This window comes from Coenobita brevimanus, chromosome 30, assembly GCF_032717465.1.
Source record: "Coenobita brevimanus isolate Jiangsu-jjx chromosome 30, ASM3271746v2, whole genome shotgun sequence".
In the NCBI taxonomy this organism is placed as follows: domain Eukaryota; kingdom Metazoa; phylum Arthropoda; class Malacostraca; order Decapoda; family Coenobitidae; genus Coenobita; species Coenobita brevimanus.
This window is the reverse complement of record NC_136983.1, coordinates 43,573,471-43,597,400: the sequence shown is the minus strand read 5'-3', so window position 1 is coordinate 43,597,400 and position 23,930 is coordinate 43,573,471.

Genomic DNA, 23,930 nt, shown 5'->3' with positions numbered 1-23,930 from the left:
GAGTAGTACATGGCAAATGGAATTCAATGTGGACAAGTGTCATGTAATCAAGTTTGGTAAAAGTGGAAAAAGACCTGATTGGGATTATAAGTTAGGAAATAAAACCCTATACACATCAGAAAGAGAGAAAGACCTAGGTGTGATCTTCAGTAAGACTATCTCCGTCTGACCACATCAGCGAGAAGGTATAGAACATGTATACACCGCTTGCAAATATGAGAATAGCATTCACATACATAAATGAAGACATGCTAAGAAGGATAATAACATCATTCATTAGACCAACCCTGGAATATGCATCAATAGTCTGGAGTCCTCATCTCAAAAAGCATATAGACAAGATTGAAAAAGTTCAAAGGGCCGCTACAAGATGGATACCAAGCTTAAGGGACCTAAGCTACGAAGAAAGACTAAATAAACTGAATCTACCAACATTAAAGGAGAGAAGGAAAAGAGGTGACATCTATCTATCTATCTATCTATTGCCAGACGCCTCAATCCCGTTTGGGGTGGCCACAAACAAATCGCCTCCAAGTCGCCCTGTCCCCCGCCATTTCACTGCCCTGCTCCCAACTCACACCCCCCTCTCATATACCTCTCCACCCCATCCCTCCATCTCATCCTCGGCCTCCCCCTCCCTCTTCCCTCCTCCACCTCACTCACATACACTCTCTTCGTCAGTCTTTCACCCTCCATCCTCTCCACATGGCCAAACCACCTCAGTGTGTTCCTCATAACGCTTCCTATCACATCCACATCCACACCACAATGCTCCTTTATATCCTCATTCGTCAGCCTGTCTCTCCATGTGACTCCACAGGCTCCTCTTAAATAACTTATCTCCACTGCTCTCACTCTTGACTTGTGTCCTTCCAACAATGTCCAAGCTTCACTTCCGTACGTTAGAGTTGGTATCACAATACTGTCATGTAGTAATTTTTTCACTTCCATGCTCACTTCCCTGTTTCTTATCACTGCTTTCAAAAAACCAGCAACCTTTCTTCCCTGCTGCACCCTTTCAAGCACTTCACCCTCCAAACCTCCATCCTTACTCATCACACTACCCAAGTACTTAAACGTACTCACATTTTCCAATTCCTCACCATCCAACCTCGCTGTACATTCACTAACTTCACCTCTCTCAAAGACCATCACTTTACTCTTCCCTACATTCACCTTTAGATTCCGTTTCTTACACACTCTCTCAAACTCATCCACCAAGCCCTGCAGCTCCCCTTCGTCTTCACTCAACAACACAGTATCATCTGCAAACAACAGTACAGGGAGTTTCCAAACACTGTCCTCTCTCACCAGGGCCACTCCAACATCCACTACCCTACCTTGTACCTCTTTTATTACCCCATCCATGTACAGATTGAACAACCATGGAGACATGACACATCCCTGTTTCAAACCAACTTTCAAAGAGAAAAATTCACTTAGTTAACCATCCACACGCACTGCAGCCTTCGCACCATCGTACATACTCTTCACAGCATTCAACAACTTCCCATCTACTCCATATATTCTTAACACTTTCCACAATCCTTGTCTATCCACCCTGTCATATGCTTTCTCCAAATCCATGAAACCCGCATACAACTTCTTTCCCTTCTCTAGAAACTTTTCCACTAAAGATCTAAGAACGAATATCTGATCTACACAACCTCTTCCCTTCCTATAGCCTTCCTGTTCTTCTCCAACTAATTTCTCTGTTCTTTCTCTAACTCTGTCAATAAGTATCCTACCATACACTTTTCCTATTATACTAAGAAGACAAATGCCCCTATGATTACCACACACTTCTTTTTCCCCTTTTCCTTTGTACAAGGGAATAATTACACCTGACTTCCAATCCTCCGGGACTCTACCTTCCTCCCAGGCCAATCTGCACATCTTCCACATCCATTCTACTACTATCTCTCCCCCATGCTTCAGCATTTCACCGCACACTCCATCAATTCCTGGGGCTTTCCCCGATTTAACTTTCTTCATTGCTTCCACAACTTCTATCCTACTGATTTCTTCCTGTCTTCTCACCTCCCTCCTTCTCCCAGTCATTCCCCAGCCACTTATACTCGCATTACTTCCATCCTCTACGTTCAACAATTCCTTAAAGTGTTCTCTCCATCTGTGCACTTTTTCTCCTTTCTCCACAAGTAATCTACCATTTTTATCTTTCACTCCCCTGCTAACTTCACTTCCACCCTGTCTTACTCTTTTCACTTCTCTCCAGAACATTTTCTTACAGTCCCTCCACTTTACACTCAAATTCCTTCCAAATTCCTCATCCACTCTCTTCTTACTCTCTCTTACTAATCTTTTCACCTCTCTCTTTCTTTCCACATATGACTCTCTCTTCCGCATATCAGGAAAGGAGAAAATAGACATAAATGATTACTTAACATATGGAGAAGCATTAGCAAGAGGACACTGCAAAAAACTGCATAAGAAGAGAGGTGATAAAGACGTAAGGAAATTCAGTTTCCCAAACATTAATTGGTCAGTGGAATGCACTACCGAATGAAATAGTGTGTGCCAAAACAATTCACAAATTTATGGATATGTACGATAAATATGGTTTAAGACACGGGACAATTCGAGCTTGACTCATTGCTGTAAAGATACAATTAGGTAAGAACAATTAGGTAAGGTAAGAACACACACAGAGGGAGTCATCAGATGCAGACGTGCGACATTGGTGCTCCGTACAGAACCAACACGGCCAGTGGCATTACCTAAATTAGTATCTTTGTATGAGTCAAGCTCTGTACCAGGTTAGACTAAATGATTTTTCATTATTAAAAGGAAAAAAATAATAAGTTTAAACAAGACTTGTTTAAACAAAAAAGCGAACCACGAGGAAAAAAAAAATGCGCTGAGTCAGCTGGGTTTGTTTAGACAACAGTAACGCGGGGAAAGTGTACATACTCTGTAAGTACATACTCTGTTCTTTTAGTATTGCAAAATGGATACATACTTTAGTAAAACAAATTTGGAAAAGAAAAGGGATAAAAGTAAAAAGCAAAATGACGATTTCTACCAAGAACTGGTTGAAGTGGAGACTCACAATAGACTGGTTGAACGTGTACACAAACTAGAAATGGCTTTCAAAAATGAAATTGATGAAATAAAGAAGCAAATGCACTTGCAAAAGGAAGAGATAGAAAAACTAGGAAGGGAGGCCAATAAGAAAGACTCAACCATCAGTGAACTAACAGTGGAATTGAGTACGCTTAGGAAGAAAGTGAGTGAAATGGCAAGTACAGTAGTCAATCACGAGAGTGTTATGGAAGAGTTAAAAAATGACACAAAGACAATTAGGCAAGCAAGCAGTCTTATGGACCAGAGCAGTGATATTGAGGAGAAGATAACACAGGTGAATGAAGCTGTCCAAAGCTACAAAAATGATGTAGAAACCACGTATGCTGAAATGGTGATTAAAAAAAAGACTTAGAAACAAGGGTGGACGAAAAAAGCATTAAAAAGGAAGTGAAAAGAATATTCCAAAACAACCCAAAGTTAGTCAGAGATTCAGTAGAGATAAACAAATCTATAGTAATCACTGGTATAGAAGAGGAAGAAATAAAAAACAAGATCACAAGGACAAAAAGGAGATGGCAAATGTAATGAGCCTACTGAAAGAAGTATCAGAGGAAATCTGTAGTAAAGACATAGAGGAACACAAAAGGTTAGGGAAATATGAGAAAAGCAAGACAAGACCTCTAAAGGTGACTTTCCAGAGTGTAAACACTGTGGAAGAGATACTAAAAAATGCAAAGAATCTTATGGAAAAAGAGGAGTTCATAAATGTATGGATAAAAAGATGCCTAACACAAGAGGAACTGGAATTACTGAAAGAGAAAAGGGAGGAAGCAAAAACAAAAAATGAGGGAAGATCAGAAGAGGACAAGAAGAAATTTTTTTACAAAGTACAGTAATAGGATTGCAGGTACGAAAGTGGTACACAAACAGGATGGAAGAAAAAGGAGGAAGGTAGTAGAACCATGTCATGACAAGTATATAAACAAAATGATAAAGTTGATGTACTCAAATGTGGATGGAATGGTATCAAAATTACTAGAGATGAATGATTATGTCAGAGAAAATGAACCACAAATAATATGCCTAACTGAAACAAAATTAACACCAAGGATATCCAATGACATACTAAACTTAGAGGAATATAATATTTGGAGAACAGACAGAAATTTAAAAAAAGGAGGAGGAATTATAATATTAACTAAGAAAAATCTAAAAGTCAAGGAAATAAACCTAGATATACCATAACAAGTAGAACTGATTGCAGCAGAGATCAACACATCTGAAGGGAAAGTAATTGTAGCCAATTTTTACATTCCACCCAGATCAAACACATGGGAAAGAGACGAATATAAGGACCTGGCAGAGAGTACAATTCAAAGTATAAGATCATTACTACATAAAATAGAAGAGAAATCGGAAAGAATTATACTAACTGGGGATTTCAATACAAATATAAATTGGAATACTCTAGATATAATTAGCCAAGAAAGCTGTTGGGACCAAAAGCTCCTGGATCTCGTACAAGAGTTTTTCCTAACGCAACATGTGAGGGAAACCACCAAAAAAAGAGGACTTGATGTACCTTCAGTGCTAGATCTAATATTTACTAGGCAAGAAAATGATATTGACAGTTTAATATATCACCCTCCACTCGGCAAAAGCGATCATTCAGTACTAAATTATAACTTCAGGATAGCATATGACATAGTTTACAGCAATGACAGTTACAAAAAGAGACTAAACTATAAAAAGGGAAATTATCAAGACCTAAAGAAGTATTTCTTAGAAGTTGTTTGGGAAAATGAGCTTAGAGGACAAGATTTAAATGCTGTATATAAAAGATTCTGTGAATTTTATGAAATAGGAGTCCAGAAGTACATCCCATAGCACAAAGAAGCAGATAAAAAAATACAGAAATGGTTCAATACAGAATGTAAAAAATCAAAAGAAAGAAGAGATTTGTTGTGGAATAGATACAGATAGTGAAAGGGCATATAATAATTACAAACAGGCAAGAAACGACTATACAAGAATAAGGAGGGAAGCCCAAAAACAGTTTGAGGAGGATATAATAAATAAAAGTAGTGATCAACCAAAGCTGTTTTACAGCTATATCAGAAGCAAAACCAAAGTAAAAGATATAATACAATCCATTACGGACGAGGGAATCACTTATACACAAGAGAAAGATATTTGTGAAGCACTAAATAAGAATTTCCAATTAGTTTTTACAGAAGAAAAAAATTTTGAGAGGGACTATGTGGAACATGCATGTCCACACATACTACCAGATATACAAATAGCAGAAAAAGTAATACATGAGGAGTTAAGTAGATTAGACAGAGGAAAAGCAAGTGGTCCTGATGAAATTTCATGTTGGGTATTACGAGAATGTGAAAAGGAGTTAAGTAAACCATTATTTTTAATTTTCAAGAAATCCTTGAGTCAAGGTAAACTACCTGATATTTGGAAAAAAGCAAATATTGTCCCCTTATTCAAGAAAGGAAATAGACAAAATCCACTCAACTACCGACCAGTATTACTGACCAGTGTTGTAAGCAAGGTATTAGAAAAGCTTATAAGAAAAGCTTGGGTAAATCATCTAGAAGAACACAGTATGATAACAGAAAGACAGTTTGATTTCAGAAAAGGAAAATCATGTGTTACTAACCTGTTGAGCTACTATGACAGAGTAACAAACACAATACAGGAAAGGGAAGGATGGGTGGACAGTATCTATTTAGATTTCAAGAAAGCTTTTGACACAGTACCACACCAAAGACTTTTATGGAAACTGTACCATCAAGGAGGAATTCGAGGCAAACTGTTTTGTTGGATGCAAGACTTTCTCATAAAAAGAGAAATGAGGACAGTACTAAGAGGAACCTACTCATCATGGAAAGAAGTGACTAGTGGAGTACCACAGGGTTCAGTCCTGGCACCAATCATGTTTTTAGTGTATATAAATGATATAAAAAGTAACACTGGAAATGAGAGCTATCTGAATATGTTTGCAGATGATGCAAAAATACAAAGGAGAATTACTAGCACAGACTCTTGTAGGGAGCTACAAGAAGAATTAAATAAACGTCATGAATGGAGTAGTACATGGCAAATGGAATTCAATGTGGACAAGTGTCATGTAATCAAGTTTGGTAAAAGTGGAAAAAGACCTGATTGGGATTATAAGTTAGGAAATAAAACCCTATACACATCAGAAAGAGAGAAAGACCTAGGTGTGATCTTCAGTAAGACTATCTCCGTCTGACCACATCAGCGAGAAGGTATAGAACATGTATACACTACTTGCAAATATGAGAATAGCATTCACATACATAAATGAAGACATGCTAAGAAGGATAATAACATCATTCATTAGACCAACCCTGGAATATGCATCAGTAGTCTGGAGTCCTCATCTCAAAAAGCACATAGACAAGATTGAAAAAGCTCAAAGGCCCGCTACAAGATGGATACCAAGCTTGAGGGACCTAAGCTACGAAGAAAGACTAAATAAACAATCTACCAACACTACAGGAGCGAAGGAAAAGAGGTGACATGGTAATGCTATATAAGTGCATATCAAGGAAGGTGAAAATAGACATAAATGATTACTTAACGCATGGAGAAGCATCAGCAAGAGGACACGTCAAAAAACTGCATAAGAAGGGAGGTGATAAAGACGTAAGGAAATTCAGTTTCCCAAACATAGCAATTGACCAATGGAATGCACTACCGAATGAAATAGTGTGTGCCAAAACAATTCACAAATTTAAGGATATGTACGATAAATATGGTTTAAGACACGGGACAGTACGAGCTTGACTCATTCCTGTAAAGATACAATTAGGTAAGAACACACTCACACACGGCATCGTCGGAGGTGGACGTCTGTACCGGCGCTCCATACCAGCTCAACACGGCCAGAGGCATTACCTAAATAAGTATCTTTGAATGAGTCAAGCTCTGTACCAGGTTAGACTAAATGATTTTTCATTATTAAAAGGAAAAGAAATAATAAGTTTAAATAAGACTGGTTAAAACAACAAAGAACCACGATGCGTTGAGTCAGCTGGGTTTGTTTATACTACAGCAAGACGGGGAAAGCGTGCATACTTGTAAGTACACACTCTGTTCATTTAGTATTACAAAATGGATACATACTTCAGTAAAACAAATTTGGAAAAGAGAAAAGAGATAAAAGTAAAAAGCAAAATGATGATTTCTACCAAGAACTGGTTGAAGTGGAGACTCACAATAGACTGGTTGAACGTGTACACAAACTATAAATGGCTTTCAAAAATGAAATTGATGAAATAAAGAAGCAAATGCACTTGCAAAAGGAAGAGATAGAAAAACTGAGAAGGGAGGCCAATAAGAAAGACACAACCATCAGTGAACTAACAGTGGAATTGAATGCCCTTAGGAAGAAAGTGAGTGAAATGGGAAGTACAGTAGTTAATCACGAGAGTGTTATGTAAGAGTTAAAAAATGACACAGAGACAATTAGACAAGCAAGCAGTCTTATGGACCAGAGCAGTGATATTGAGGAGAAGGTAACACAGGTGAATGAAGCTGTGCAAAGCTACAAAAATGATGTAGAAATCACGTATGCTGAAATGGTGAAAGTAAAGAAAGACTTAGAAACAAGGGTGGAGGAAAAAAACATTAAAAAGGAAGTGAAAAGAATAATCCAAAACAATCCAAAGTTAGTCAGAGATTCAGTAGAAATAAATAAATCAATAGTAATCACTGGTATAGAAGAGGAAATTATAGAGGTATAAAGCTTTTAGATCAGATAATGAAGGTAATGGAGAGAGTTTTAGAAGGTATGATTAGAGAAAGAGTGAATATTGATGAGATGCAGTTTGGGTTTATGCCAGGTAGGGGGACCACTGATGCCATATTCATTGTTCGACAGCTTCAGGAAAAATATATTGGTAGGAGAAGGGATCTTTATTTTGTTTTTGTTGATTTGGAAAAGGCCTTTGACAGAGTCCCTAGAGAGGTGGTGAAGTGGGCAATGAGAAAGCTTGGCTTGGAGGAGTGGCTGGTTAGGGTGGTTATGGCCATGTATGTGGGTGCTCACACCAAGGTGAGAGTGAATGGAGATTTGAGTGATGAGTTTTCCGTGAATGTTGGTGTGCATCAGGGGTCAGTGGGGGTCAGTCTTGAGTCCCATGTTGTTTATCATGGTACTTGAAGCCCTTTCACGTGACTTTAGAAACGGACTCCCGTGGGAGTTGTTGTATGCTGATGATTTGGTTTTGATTGCAGAGAATGAAAGGGAGGCGGAGGAAAGGTTTAGAAAGTGGAGAGATGGTATGGGGCAAAAGGGTTTAAGGGTAAATGCAGATAAAACAAAAGTGATGATATCTAGGGTTGGTGGCGGTACTGTCAAAGACGAGGGAGAGTGGCCGTGTGCAGTTTGCCACAAGGGCGTGGGAAGTAATTCCATCTTGTGCGGTGTGTGTGATAAATGGGTGCATAAGAGATGTAGTGGTATCAGAGGTAGACTGCGAGATAATGCTGATTTTATGTGTACGGCGTGCCGGGGCGAGCAGGTGGAGATCGTCCGTGAAAGGATTGAACTTGCTGGTGAATCTCTTGAGTGTGTGGAGGAGTTTTGTTATTTAGGAGACATGTTGTGTGCTGGAGGTGGGGCTGGAGCTAGCACTGTGGCTAGGGTGAGAAGTGGTTGGAAGAAGTTCAGGGAGCTCTTGCCTCTCCTGACATTGAGGGGGCTCTCCCTACGTGCTAAGGGGTCTTTGTATGCAGCGTGTGTTAGGAGTGTGATGCTGTATGGCAGTGAGACCTGGGCAGTGAAGGAGGAAGATATTCGCCGGCTCAGACGTACAGAAATGACAATGATTAGGTGGATGTGCAGTGCGTCCCTGCGTCCAAGGCCTGGAGGGGCTGGGTTTACAATGGAAGAGTTGAGAGGTAGGATGGGACTGGAGTGTATTGGTGTTGTGATGAGGAGAGGTAGATTGAGGTGGTTTGGACATGTGGAGAGGATGGGGGATGATAATTGGGTGAGGAAGGTGAGAAGTGTTAATATTGGGGGTGGGGTTATGAGGGGTAGACCGAGAAAGACATGGGACGAGGTCATTAAGTGTGACCTTAGGGTTAAGGGACTGAACAGGGAGGCTGCAATGGATCGTGCAGCATGGAGAGCCGCCATTAGGTGACCAAGGCCGACACATGCAAGCATGTTGGAGCCTTTAAAAACGAAAACGAAAAACGAAAACGAAACTAGAGACAAAAAGGAGATGGCAAATGTAATGAGCTTACTGAAAGAAGTATCAGAGGAAATCTGTAGTAAAGACATAGAGGAACACAAAAGGTTAGGGAAATACGAGAAAAGCAAGACAAGACCTCTAAAGGTGACTTTCCAGAGTGTAAACACTGTGGAAGAGATACTAAAAAATGCAAAGAATCTTATGGAAAAAGAGGAGTTCAAAAATGTATGGATAAAAAGATGTCTAACACAAGAGGAACTGGAATTACTGAAAGAGAAAAGGGGGGAAGCAAAAACAAAAAATGAGGGAAGATCAGAAGAGGAGAAGAAGAAATTTTTTTACAAAGTAATAGGATTGCAGGTACGAAAGTGGTACACAAACAGGATGGAAGAAAAAGGAGGAAGTTAGTAGAACCATGTCATGACAAGTATATAAACAAGATGATAAAGTTGATGTACTCAAATGTGGATGGAATGGTATCTAAATTACTAAAGATGAATGATTATGTCAGAGAAAATGAACCACAAATAATATGCCTAACTGAGACAAAATTAACACCAAGGATATCCAATGATATACTAAACTTAGAGGAATACAATATATGGAGAAGAGACAGAAATTTAAAAAAAGGAGGAGGAATTATAATATTAACTAAGAAAAATCTAAAAGTCAAGGAAATAAACCTAGATATACCATCACAAGTAGAACTGATTGCAGTAGAGATCGACTCATCTGAAGGTAAAGTAATTGTAGCCAATTTGTATATGCCACGCAGATCAAACACATGGGAAAGAGACGAATATGAGGACCAGGCAGAGAGTACAATTCAGAGTATAAGATCCTTGCTACATAAAATGGAAGAGAAATCGGAAAGAATTATACTAACTGGGGAATTCTATACAAATATAAATTGGAATACTCTAGATATAAATAGCCAAGAAAGCTGTTGGGACCAAAAGCTCCTGGATCTCGTACAAGAGTTTTTCTTAACGCAACATGTGAGGGAAACCACTAGAAAAAGAGGACTTGATGTACCTTCAGTGCTAGATCTAATATTTACTAGGCAAGAAAATGACATTGACAGTTTAATATATCACCCTCCACTCGGCAAAAGCGATCATGCAGTACTAAATTATAACTTCAGGATAGCATATGACATAGTAAACAGCAATGACAGTTACAAAAAGAGAGTAATCTATAAAAAGGGAAATTATCAAGACCTAAAGAAGTATTTCTTAGAAGTTGATTGGGAAAATGAGCTTAGAGGACAAGATTTAAATGCTGTATATAAAAAATTTTGTGAATTTTATGAAATAGGAGTCCAGAAGTACATCCCACAGCATAAAGAAGCAGATAAGAAAATACAGAAATGGTTCAATACAGAATGTAAAAAATCAAAAGAAAGAAGAGATTTGTTGTGGAATAGATACAGAAGACACAATAGTGAAAGGGTGTATAATAATTACAAACAGGCAAGAAACGACTATACAAGAATAAGGAGGGAAGCCCAAAAACAGTTTGAGGAGGATATAATAAATAAATGTAGTGATCAACCAAAGCTGTTTTACAGCTATATCAGAAGCAAAACCAAAGTAAAAGATCTAATACAATCCATCACGGACGAGGGAATCACTTATACACAAGAGAAAGATATTTGTGAAGCACTAAATAAGAATTTCCAATTAGTTTTTACAGAAGAAAAAAATTTTGAGTGGGAATATGTAGAACACGCATGTCCACACATACTACCAGATATACAAATAGCAGAAAAAGTAATACAAGAGGAGTTAAGTAGATTAGACAGAGGAAAAGCAAGTGGTCCTGATGAAATTTCATGTTGGGTGTTACGAGAACGTGCAAAGGAGTTAAGTAAATCATTATTTTTAATTTTCAAGAAATCCTTGAGTCAAGGTAAACTACCTGATATTTGGAAAAAAGCAAATATAGTCCCCTTATTCAAGAAAGGAAATAGACAAAATCCTCTCAACTACCGACCAGTATCACTGACCAGTGTTGTAAGCAAGGTATTAGAAAAACTTATAAGAAAAGCTTGGGTAAATCATCTAGAAGAACACAGTATGATAACAGAAAGACAGTTTGGTTTCAGAAAAGGAAAATCATGTGTTACTAATCTGTTGAGCTACTATGACAGAGTAACAAACACAATACAGGAAAGGGAAGGATGGGTGGACAGTATCTATTTAGATTTGAAGAAAGCTTTTGACACAGTACCACACCAAAGACTTTTATGGAAGCTGTACCATCAAGGAGGAATTCGAGGCAAACTGTTTTGTTGGATGCAAGACTTTCTCATAAAAAGAGAAATGAGGACAGTACTAAGAGGAAACTACTCATCATGGAAAGAAGTGACTAGTGGAGTACCACAGGGTTCGGTGCTGGCACCAATCATGTTTCTAGTGTACATAAATGATATAAACAGTAACACTGGAAATGAGAGCTATCTGAATATGTTTGCAGATGATGCAAAAATACAAAGGAGAATTACTAGCACAGACTCTTGTAGGGAGCTACAAGAAGAATTAAATAAACTTCATGAATGGAGTAGTACATGGCAAATGGAATTCAATGTGGACAAGTGTCATGTAATCAAGTTTGGTAAAAATGGAAAAAGACCTGATTGGGATTATAAGTTAGGAAATAAAACCCTATACACATCAGAAAGAGAGAAAGACCTAGGTGTGATTATCAATAACAGACTATCTCCGGCTGACCACATCAGCGAGAAGGTACGGAACATGTATACACTGCTTGCAAATATGAGAATATCATTCACATACATAAATGAAGACATGCTAAGAAGGATAATAACATCATTCATTAGACCAACCCTGGAATATGCATCAGTAGTCTGGAGTCCTCATCTCAAAAAGCATATAGACAAGATTGAAAAAGTTCAAAGGGCTACTACAAGATGGATACCAAGCTTAAGGGATCTAAGCTACGAAGAAAGACTAAATAAACTGAATCTACCAACACTACAGGAGAGAAGGAAAAGAGGTGACATGATAATACTATATAAGTGCATATCAGGAAAGGAGAAAATAGACATAAATGATTACTTAACATATGGAGAAGCATCAGCGAGAGGACACTGCAAAAAACTGCATAAGAAGAGGGGTGATAAAGACGTAAGGAAATTCAGTTTCCCTAACAGAGCAATTGATCAATGGAATGCACTACCAAATGAAATAGTGTGTGCCAAAACAATTCACAAATTTAAGGATATGTACGATAAATATGGTCTAAGACACGGGACAATACGAGCTTGACTCATTCCTGTAAAGATACAATTAGGTAAGAACACACACATACACACACACACACACACACACTGGGAAAAGGTTCTTTACTAGCATGTACTGTATGAGTATGCTGGTTTAAGATTCTGTTTATGATTTTGTAACGGTGAATGGATATTCCCAAATAATTGTGCACTCTGTCATGTATTTTTATTTATTCTCCATTCACTTGATGTAGTGCTGCCTACTGCTTCTTCACAATTACCATTCTTTTTCAGTATAGGCCTCCTTTCTTCTTATTTTTCCCATCTTTTCTGTCACTTTATATTGCAGTACTTATCTTCTCAGGTGGTTTTACATTGAGTGACAAGCCTAATGGTTTCCTATAAGCCAGGACACCATTTACAACACTGGGTGGTAATCGTATAACCAACCTTTACATGTTCCCTGTGTGTCAACAAGTGAGTTGGGAGAGGGTTAGTGCCCCTTCCCATACAGCAGCTAACTAAGACAAATGGCCACTCCCTATGGGATTATGGCATCTAGCTGTAGATAGATATTTATTTATTTATTTATTTTTTCCAGAAGACACTGAGCAAAGTCACCAATGCATTGAATGTACTGAACCATTGTCTGACACTTTTAGTTCATATCTGCAACATTTGCAGCCTCACCTCTACAATAATTTTCTCTTGGTTGAACACCATTTTTCTTCCCCCATAAAACAGCCTCTGGTACAGCCAAAGCCTACTGGAAGTAGCCCAGAAATAACCTGACCTGCCACCACTTGCTGCCTGCTCCTCCCCAGGCTAGCCAAGTGGGTGGGGAAGACACCACCAATGTTGGAAACTGCAGTCTGAGCCATCCCACATGCGGAGAGTGATATAGTAGGCCTGTGTCATATGCTCCATGTAACTGAGAGTATATGTTGAAGGTAGAAAAGTGTCTGGTGGGCCCAGAGTTGTCTGGAAGGTCCGCCTGATTTTTCTCATTTAACGGATGGTATCTGGGATGTCGTGGTTTGTCTGGGAACCTTGAAGCATCCGTTAAATCTGATATCCAGCTTATCAAGGCCCTGTAAAGCAAGGGTCTCCCATATTTCCACTTTAAATAAATGATTTAATGTAAAAATATTTTTCCTCAATTTAGTTGTGAATGTTGAATATGAATAATGAGTAAATTGAGTAATTTTTTACTAGGTTGTCTCCTTTCTGTTATGTATTGCAGCTACAAACTCTCTTCTAGTCAGTTTTTCATTGTCAGTCATAACCACACCCTCACAAAGTATTTGTCTTAACAATTGCATCTGCATCTACCTATAAATGTTCTGGACTACCTTGACCAAGCCTCAGCACTCTACACCTCAAGTGGGATAAAGTGACTATTGTTGTTGTGGCCCCAGGTATCATCTGGCTGTAACCCCAGTGGGCTACAGAGTAATTTTACCCTCTTTCTGCAGACCACCATCCTTCTTTCAGGGTACTGGGTAGGAGTTATGGGTTGTTTACATACCCTGGCAGTTATATCTGCTATACTAGGATTTTCCTAGTCCAGTGAGGTTCTTCTAAACAGGGAGGAACACCAAAGGAGGACTCGATACACCTTAAGAGTACAGGGTAAACATAGAAAGTCCAGATGGCAAGGCAAAAGACTTATTATGACACTAGGTTTCACATAAAGTTCTGTGTCTGAGATCATGAAATCTATCTGGAGGAAATGGCCACTGGTGGCAAAGGGGAGTTGGGGAGGGGGAAATCTGGAGGGAGATGTCCCGGATATGACACTTTCACTCACCTCCAGGGTTTTCCCTGGAATAGGAAGGGGGCTGGGGTTTAACTCTACATTTGTACGTTTGTTGTAGTGTGGTGAGTTAGTGGTGATTAGGCTAAGGGGAAGGTAGGCTACGACCCTGGCTCTGGAGGAGTAGCGTACCGACATTTGGTTCTTTCTCCCTCCTAATCTGGTGATAGGGTTGTGTGATTTGTGCCCAGAGTGGATCTAGCAGTGAAGTTAGAAGGGACTCGAGACAGTCGGCACAACAAGTTTATGTTACCAGGCCGGGGATTCCTTTTCCAGGGGTAGGAGGGCACTCTCTACCTGTTGGAGGGGATGTGTGTGTGTGTGTGTGTGTGTGGAACTGGCTCCAGCTTCAATGTCACGTTGGGGAAGCCTGCTGGACTCCAGGGAGTGCGTCTGGCAAGCTCATGGGAATACAGGAACTCCTTCTGTGTTGCATTGCCAAGCCGCCTCTAGCAAGCTCGGGGGTGCTGCATCTAGCAAGCACACTGGAACACTGGAACTCCATCTGCATGACTAAGCCACCTCTAGCAAGCTTGCGGGTGCTGCGTCTAGCAAGCACACTGGAACTCTTTCTGCGTGGCAGTTGTGCTGCCTCTAGCAAGCACTAAGCTGACGAGCCCTCGCAGCTGCTGGTACTGGTGGCTGGATCTGCGATATGGGCCATGTGGTGGTTCCAGGCTAGAGGGACTTCAGGCCGCGGGTGCGCTGGCTCGCTGTGTCCTTCTTGGGCAGACTCTCGTACCTGCGCGTCTTGGTTGTGGCTGCACACATCTCCTGCCACCCTTTTAGCTGGAACTGCGGTAGGTCCTTTGACCTGTCATGTTGGGTCCCCAGGCATTTTAATATTAGTGCCACCACATGAAGGTATCCTTCTCAGGCACCATGGGAAATGTAGCCTCTGTAGTAGTTGCAACCTGGTGGACTGCAGGCTTAATTTTCCCTGTTCTTTAGTCCACCATCCTCCTTTCGTGGGATGGGAAGGAGGTTTAGGTTTTCTTGTATAACCAAGCAGTTACATCAGTGCCACCATGTGAAGGCTTCCATCTCCACTGCCATTGGCAATGTTAAGCAGGTATAAGTTTATTTTATCAGATGGAACTGACCTACTCAAAACTTTAATGCTATGTTGTGGCAGCATGAAATTTGGTAAGTTGATGTATGAGCAAGTCACCTTGGTTACTAGTCAGACTGAGATGGTTGAGTCCTTGGTTACTAGTCAGATTGAGATGGGAATGAGTCTCCTTGGTTACTAGTCAAACTGGCCTGCCAATCTAAGTACACTGAGCTATCAGCTGAGCTGAACGATGTTAAAACTATTTGCCAGGTGGATACTAACTGACTGTATATGACAAGGGTGAGGTGAGACAATGGATGAAGGAAGATAGGATGTGAAGGGGGATAGGAGGAAGGAAGGATGGAATACAGGAAGGAATAAATGAGAGGTGGAAATAATAAGGGAAGAATGTGAATGGCAGATGAAGCAAAAATGAAGGTGAGGAAAGAATGAAGGCTTTTGGGAAGGATATGAGGAGGAGGAAGGAAGGAGAAAGTATAAGCAGGAAGGAGAGGTAAAAAGGAAAAGATAAAGAAGGAAAGGCAAAGAAAAACAAGATGGAGGGAGAGAAAGAAGGATGAGAGATGGAAAGAATTAGGGTTAATAAAAGAAGGAATGAGGTAGGGATGGTAGAGAAAGGGTAAAGGAAGTAGAGAGGATAGTAAAGGTTAGAAGGAAGGAGGGGGCGAAGAGAGGATGGAAAAAGTGATTAACGAAAGGAAGGAGAGGAGGGTAAAAGAAAGAAGAAGCTCAGGAGAGTGAAGGAAGGAGTGAAAGGATCCAGTGAAGGAAGGAGGTTGAATGAATGAAGGAGAGGGGAGTATGAGGGGAGAGGGAAATATATGAAGGAAAGAGGGAGGAAGGCATGGTGTGAAAGGAGGAGGAAGAATCACGAAGGAAAGAAAACGAAGGAATAAAGGGGGAATTAAGGAAGAAAGCAGGAAGATGGAATAAGGAAGGAAAGAAGATATGGAAGAAAGATGGGAGGAAGAAATTAAGGAAGGAAAGAAGGAAGAAAAGGGGAAGGAAGAGAGGAAGAGGAAGGAAGGAACGGAGGTAAGGAGAGAGAGAGGAAGGGTCATTCTCCAGATTTATCTTGAATTCACTGAAAATTAATTTGTGCTCTATAAAACCATAAACGTGTTAAAATTAAAACTTTATAAGAAATAAAAAAATTTGCTCTACATTTGCGGTTTGTTTAACGGTGAAGTCCTTTAAAGCCGTATTACAAAACGTAGGATCCAAATAACGTGTAAATAACAAATAAAAACATATGTACATATCTACTGAACCGTTTGTTATATTAATTAATATTAATCATTTTAAGTATAATAGCTATCATAAAACTGTTAAAAATATTTTTTGAACATGTTATAAGAGCCAAGCAACGTGAGATGGCGTCCTAGTAACATCCTTTCGTGCGAAATCATTAAAAGTTTTCTGGACACCGACGGCTTAAAGTTTGAAAGTGAGTATTGTTATTTTATCTATATGCTTCAAAGATTAAGTAAAGGTAGTAAGAAAATGTATAGAAAAGGTGATGGGTGGCGTAACGACTGATGGTGTATAGGGAGGCTGGACCAGGGAATAAAAAAAATCTTGTTTTACATGAAAGCTGTGGTACTGATGAGGGACGCCTTTACGTGGTGGCACCGATATGACCAGGTGGTGAAGCTGTTTGGGTATTCAAACGTCTGTCAACTCCCTACCCCCTGAAGGGCGGATGGTTGTCTGCAGGTGCAGGTGGAATGCAGTTGCTAGAGGTGGCAGGGTACATATGTAATGAAAGGTTGTCGTGGTCCCAACTTCATCTCTGTGAACCCAACGGACTTCAGGCTGATTTAAACTGCCTTCTGCTGCCAACCATTTTTCATGCAGAGGATAGGGAAGGAGCTGAGGGACATTTACATATCCAGTCAAGGGAGCTGCCTGGCAGTGTTGGTGCCACCACATGAAGGCAGATCTCATCACCACTACCAGAGGATGTAGAAAAGTATTCACAAGTCCACTCACTTGTGTGTATGTTCTAATTTGTTTTTCCCAATTTTTTTTGTTTTTTTTTCCTTTGTTAATGATTGATAGCTTTTTTTGTTTTTTTGTTTTTTAATGTCCGACTCTGGACATAGGCTTCACAGCCTCCTATCAAGGCCCAGCAGTACTCCTACATACCATACACCTCTACATGTCACCACTTTGACGCCAACACCCACCGTCCATATTGAATACATGCTAGGGCTGTCTCATACAGGACTGGTGTATTGGTATTAGTGGGGGTATTTTTGTGACATGTCGGTGGGTCTCCTGGTAGATCAGTAAAGCTTGATTTAATGAAATTCAAATCCTGAAACTGTTCCCTGCCCCAGTGGGGATTTGAACCAGGGTCTGTTAGAACTGTAGGCCAACTCTCTACCGACTGTGCCATGCTACTGTACTTTAATTCTTTATGACGGCGTGCACATTTTTTTTTTTTTTTAATGCGAGGCCATGAGCCCGCAGTAACAGTTCCCTCCAAGAGAAAAACAAAATACAATAGAGAGCCAAATTCAAGATCCAATCATTTTGAGATGCTTGGACACACTGCGTTTGAAAGACTGAAGATCATAGGCAGCAGGAAATACAGACAGAGGGAGACAGTTCCAGAGCTGACCTGTTGCATAAATGAAAGACTGGGAGTAACGGTTAACTCTTGCATTAGAGAGTTGGACAGAAAAGGGATGAGAGTTTCCTGCCAGACGGGTGCTATGCGCCTGTCGTAGAGGTGGAGGAATGCAAGCAGACAGTTCAGAGGAACAGTGACCATTAAAGTAGTGATAGAAAAGAGATAAAGATGCAACAGTGCGGTGAAGAGACAGAGGTTGAAGGGAGTCAGTAAGAGGAGGAGAGTTAATGAGACGAAAAGCCTTTGACTCCACCCTATTGAGAAGAGCTGTATGTGGGGAGCCTCCCCACACATGAGAGTTGAACTCCACACAGGGGCAGATAAAACCCCTGTATAGAGTCAACAACTGTGCAGGGGTAAAGAAAGAGCAGAGTCGGCTTAGCACACCCAATCTCTTGGAAGCGGATTTTACTTTGTCTCCTGATTGCGGCTCTACTCAGTGTTGTATCTAGCAGTCATTGTTTGTATGTATTTTGACAGTTTCTATTGCAAGTGACACATGACTGACCTCACAGTTTTATTAATAATTTTGGATCAGTTTATGGTGGAAATGCCGCGGAAGAAAAATAATTTACTTTGATGAATACTTTTTTTCTGGAAAGAAAAACTTATCGACATTCTCTGTGAGTGGCTTTGTAAATTAATATCCATATTTGTTTGCATGCTCAGTTGTTTTTACTTACTGCCTAACACAGGGATTATAGTTATGATGTGTTTTCTCTTGCTTTCTCTCACTATTAACAGCAACATTTTCCCATACCACATCCTCCTGGATTTAGTAATAAAGGCAATATGTTAGCTACGCTTTGTGAGGTTTGGTTAGGTTAGGTTGGGTTTGATTTGCATAGATAAGGGTAGATTAATGCTTAAAACTCACCAGTTTTGTTTTGTTTTTAACATTCAATCTGATTTGGTTAGATTTATACTTTGGGGGTGGGGGGGTGAAGCCCTTATTTATACAGTACCCTCGCGCCCAACACGGTAATACTGTATTGTCATGCATGGGTCACGTGTTGGACCAAAAACGTGTTGGACAAACAATAGAGCTTATGGGGAAAAATGAATTATGTCAGCAACCCTAGGAAAAGTCACCCTAAATATGTACCATATACCTATACATATATTGGTACTATTGTAATTATAATAAATGGTACTGTGCTATGAATGATAACTAACCTTTTTAGGATAGTGTTGGTGGGCTTGCTGGGAATGGAAGGTGGTATCCAAGGCTGTAGGTAGTCCTACTGGGTCCCCGGAGGATGGCTGCTGGCGTCACTAGCGGGTAATGGCTGCTGCTCCTCGTAAATCTTTCGAAATCACACTCAGAATCACTATCTTCGTCCACAGCTGTGGAAGGTCCTGCTTCTGCCTGTCCTAGCACTCTGTAAGCCTTCACTGCTGCCAGGATCTTGTCTTGGTTTTTTATTATGGTCCTCACGTTGGCTTCATTCATGTCGTAGGCCTTGGCAATGTCAACTTTCCTCTCCCCTTTCTTCTTCCTCTCGATGCTTTCTAGCTTGGTGGCCTGAGGGAGGTGCCGACGCTTCTTGGGGTTCTCAGAAGGCTTCCTAGGCATTGTGAGCAGGGTAAAATGCAGTAACAAGGGCAGAAAATGCAGCAAGAAAAAAGCACCTTCCAATGCAAATTATGCTCCTGAGTGGCGCTGTGGCGGGAGAAATTTAAATAAAACATCACGTGACAGCAGAAGCATTTTTAATTGGGCGGCATCACGATCATGTCACGATAGCGGGCGGGGAAGGCTACTTGATCAGAAGTTTTCATTGGCTATCATCATCATTGGAATGTCCAGTATGACCGTGTTGGACCGGGGGTGATCGTGCTAGAGGTGAACTCTGCGGATTTTGCCCACTTCTCGGAGCTCTTTGCATGTTATGCTAACACACTCGTGTTGCAGTAATTAAATCGTATTAAATAATACTAATTATTTGCTCTCCGTGCTGGACGTGAATCGTGCTAGACTAATGCGTGTTGGACGCGAGGGTACTGTACTTTGGGGATGGGGGGGTGAAGCCTGTGGTTAGGATAGATGTGGATAGACATGGGGTCCATTACTAGGTTTTTATTACAGCTACATTTATTTTGTATTTTATTAGTTATACCATACCTCCCATTCATTACTATTACTGTTACATTTATTTTGTATTTTGCTCTTTTTTTTTTTTTACCATACCTCACATTTATTACTATTACAATAATCCTCCAGTTTATCAGACACTGCAGTAACTGACAAACATTATTATTCAGCAAACAAAAATTAACTGGCAGAGTGTCATTAACCCCACAGGAATAATCAGCAAAATTTTTACAGTACTAAAGTCAGTTTGCTGGAAAATACTGTACCGTTTATTTGAAAAACAATTTGGGATTGTTTTTCTATGTTTGAATAGTTGTACAGTATAGAACAGGGTTTTTGTAGGACTTATGTCACTTGTAGCAGGGCTTGGAGGTGCATTACAGCATTATATGATAAAAAATGTAGTATACGAGATGATGCTGGCTGAATCTGTCTATTTCTTGCCAGATGCCTTAATCCTGTAAGTGGTGGCCACTATCAAATTGTCTCCGTGCCGCCTTGTCCCCTGTCATTTCCCTGCTCTCCTCCCAGTTCACACCCCCTTCTCAAATACCTCTCCACTCCATCCCTCCATCTCATTCTCGGCTTCCCTCTCCCTCACCCCTCCTCTATCTTGCTCACACCTGCTCTCCTTGTTAGTTTCTTACTCCATCCTCACCACATGGCCAACCACCTCCTTGTATTTCTCATAACGCTGTTTGTCACATCCACACCCACACCACATTGCTCCTTCACTTCCACATTTGTCAGTAAGTCTCTCCATGTAACTCCACATGTTCCTTTCAGATAACTCATTTCCACTGTTCTCTTTCAGATAACTCATTTTCACTGCTGAATTATGACAGATAAGGATGGGATTACTGTACTATCACCTGTCACCTATTACTGTTACTTTACATATGGAGTCCCATGGGTCCTGGTTGTTGATATGGGAAAGGGGAAATAGGGAAATTGGTAGTTCTGCAAGAGATGGGGTAAAAATCAGATGAATCACATAAAAAGCAGCAGAAAAAAAAATCTTGTTTTATCCACAAAGTTCATGTTTGTCCAAAATTCAATAATTACCCAGATTTGTTGTTCAATGTTTTTGTGATTTGTTTGATTTTGACATTATTTTCTATCACAAGTTACCCCTAACTGACCCAGAAAGTTATTAATCAACTCATATCAGTTTACAAAGGATATTCAATAGAGGAAACGTCATAATTGAATGAATCATTCACAAAACTGTCAGTAAAAATAATCTTGCGAGTATACCTGTAAACATTTATCATCAGTTTATGCCCATTGTGATGCCACATTTATGGAGGACAGCCTGATGGCAGAGGAGAGTGTTGCATGATGATTGTTGATGGCCAGTTCTTGGGGGATTAACGTGTCTGGCCAGAAATAGATGGACAAACAGTTGTATGGTGTGATCTGATGGATATTGTACAGTATACAGTACAGGTAAGCCCTTAATTCATGCGAGGGTTAGGTTCCCAGACCCTTCACGTATGTGGTAAATTCGCATATATATTCTGCCCTTGTGTGCACATAATTACGCATGTCTGTTAAGTATATTACCTCTGAATAATACTGTTTATGCACACCATACACCATATAAACTAGCATAAAGTATGAAAAACAACAAAAATGTAAGAAATTTAACACTGAAACCTGACAAGCACAGGCGTAGGTGGAAACACTTCAGCAGCCCGGTGCACAAGCCCTCACTGCCTCCCATATGCTGCATTCTGCCTTCTTTATTGTATGAACAGTTGACTCATTCACCCCAAACATGCGGTTCCAAGACAATTCACAGGTTCCAAGACAATTCACAGGCGTAGGTGGAGACACTTTAGCAGTCCGGAGCACTAGCCCTCACTGTCTCCCGTGTGCTACGTTCTCCTTCTTTATTGTATGAACAGTTGACTCACCCTAAACATACGGTTCTGAGACATTTCACCATCAAGTCAATTCTCCGTCAAAACATGGACAGTTCCCCATCATTCTATTAATATACTTACTATTGATTAATTAATACTTTAATAACTAATTTTCAGGGGGATTTTATAACTCTTATAAGTAAAAAACTAATGTACTGTACTTGCTAAATAAACTGGTATGTAAATAAATGACGAGGAATCGTCCTGACGGAGAATTGTCGCCGACATTCCTCTCTGAAATTTGTCCAACACTTTAACTTTTTCTGTCAGCAACATCACTTTACCAGTCCGTTTTGGTGTGTTACCACATGCATCACTAGCACTATGCTTAGGCCCCATGTTGGCAGACAAGGCAAGCAATCACTGGAAGGCAGAAAAATAAGCCACAAATAATGATTGGCCAGTCATGCATGGTTCGACCGTCGGATTCAAACTGACTGTGGTGCATGGTAGACCTCCCTCCCACACACACACACACACACACACACACACACACACACACACACACACACACACACACACACATATGTATGCACACGGGCAGCAGGTAGGCATTTTTATATTTTATTTATTTCTCTTGTATATTAAAAGTATTTATTTGAATACTATAATTTTGTTTTAATTATTGTACGAAAAATTCGTGGATAACCGAAATCGCGTGAAAAATGTTTGCGTGAATTAAGGGCTTACCTGTATATATTTTTTTTTCAGGCTGGTGTTGGTGGCTGATATTGTTGCTGTCTAGAAATTAAATGAGTTCTACTGACTATGGATAGAGGACAGGACCCAGGATTAAGATATCTGGAAGGTGAGTGCTTTAGTGATAACATTTTAGGACAGAACGGTCAAAGACAAAAAAGTCGGTGTCGCGGTTTTGTCTGAAGATTAAGTGTAACACTTGAAACATTATGAAAACTCAACCACAGTTACATGTTCGGAGGTTGGTTAGCCTGACGTCGTCAAGTTTCATATCTGCTGATGATGGGATGAGGCAGGTATGAATGAACCCATGAAATTCTGAAGCCTCAACATGGACTCGCAAGAATTGCAAATTCCGAACTTTGTATGAGAGATGAAAATGCTCCAGCAGTTAGGCGATGATCACCGGACATTTCAGCTTACATTTTACCACAAATTGTCTAGCAGACCTACTATACCATGGTATGGAGAGGTTAAGCAACATGCATCCAACTAATAGGAATATAAGAGGTGGCATGATCTTCCTTTATTTACTGGAAACAAATCCTGAACAGAAAGCTCAAACATTTGAGTATAGGCATAACCATAGGAAGGTTGATTAGGATTTCAGGAGGAAGGCACAACGGAGAACCGTCATCGTTCCAGGTTATCCTCGTCTTGCCACAGCACTGTAGGACCAGGAAATAATCACAACAGTGGAAGCAGCACCTGCAAGCTGTGCTTAAGCCATAAGAAACAGAAGTGCACCTAGAATGAAGCACACGAGCAGTTGTGTGTAGAGTTCGGTTGTCTGGTTTTGTGTTCGAGCTCTTTTGTGGGATTCTGAGTGCCAACCACTCTAAATGAAAAAAAATCAATTATAATAGAATAACTCTTCTCATGTATTGTTGAACACTGTAGTGAATTTTTGTTTTACAATACTTAAAATAATGTCCCAGGTCATAATTATCAACTTGATTAGCAAATTTACAGTTAATAAAGATGGAGAACTGACTTCCAAACACCTATTAAGCTAACTGAATTGTAATGTTTGAGGATTGTTATATTAAAAATAAAAAGATGAGAAATGCTTCATAAATACTAAATAAAACAGCAGTCAGAAAGATTTAATAATTATAGTAGATTAGTTTCCAGTAAGTTACAAAAAA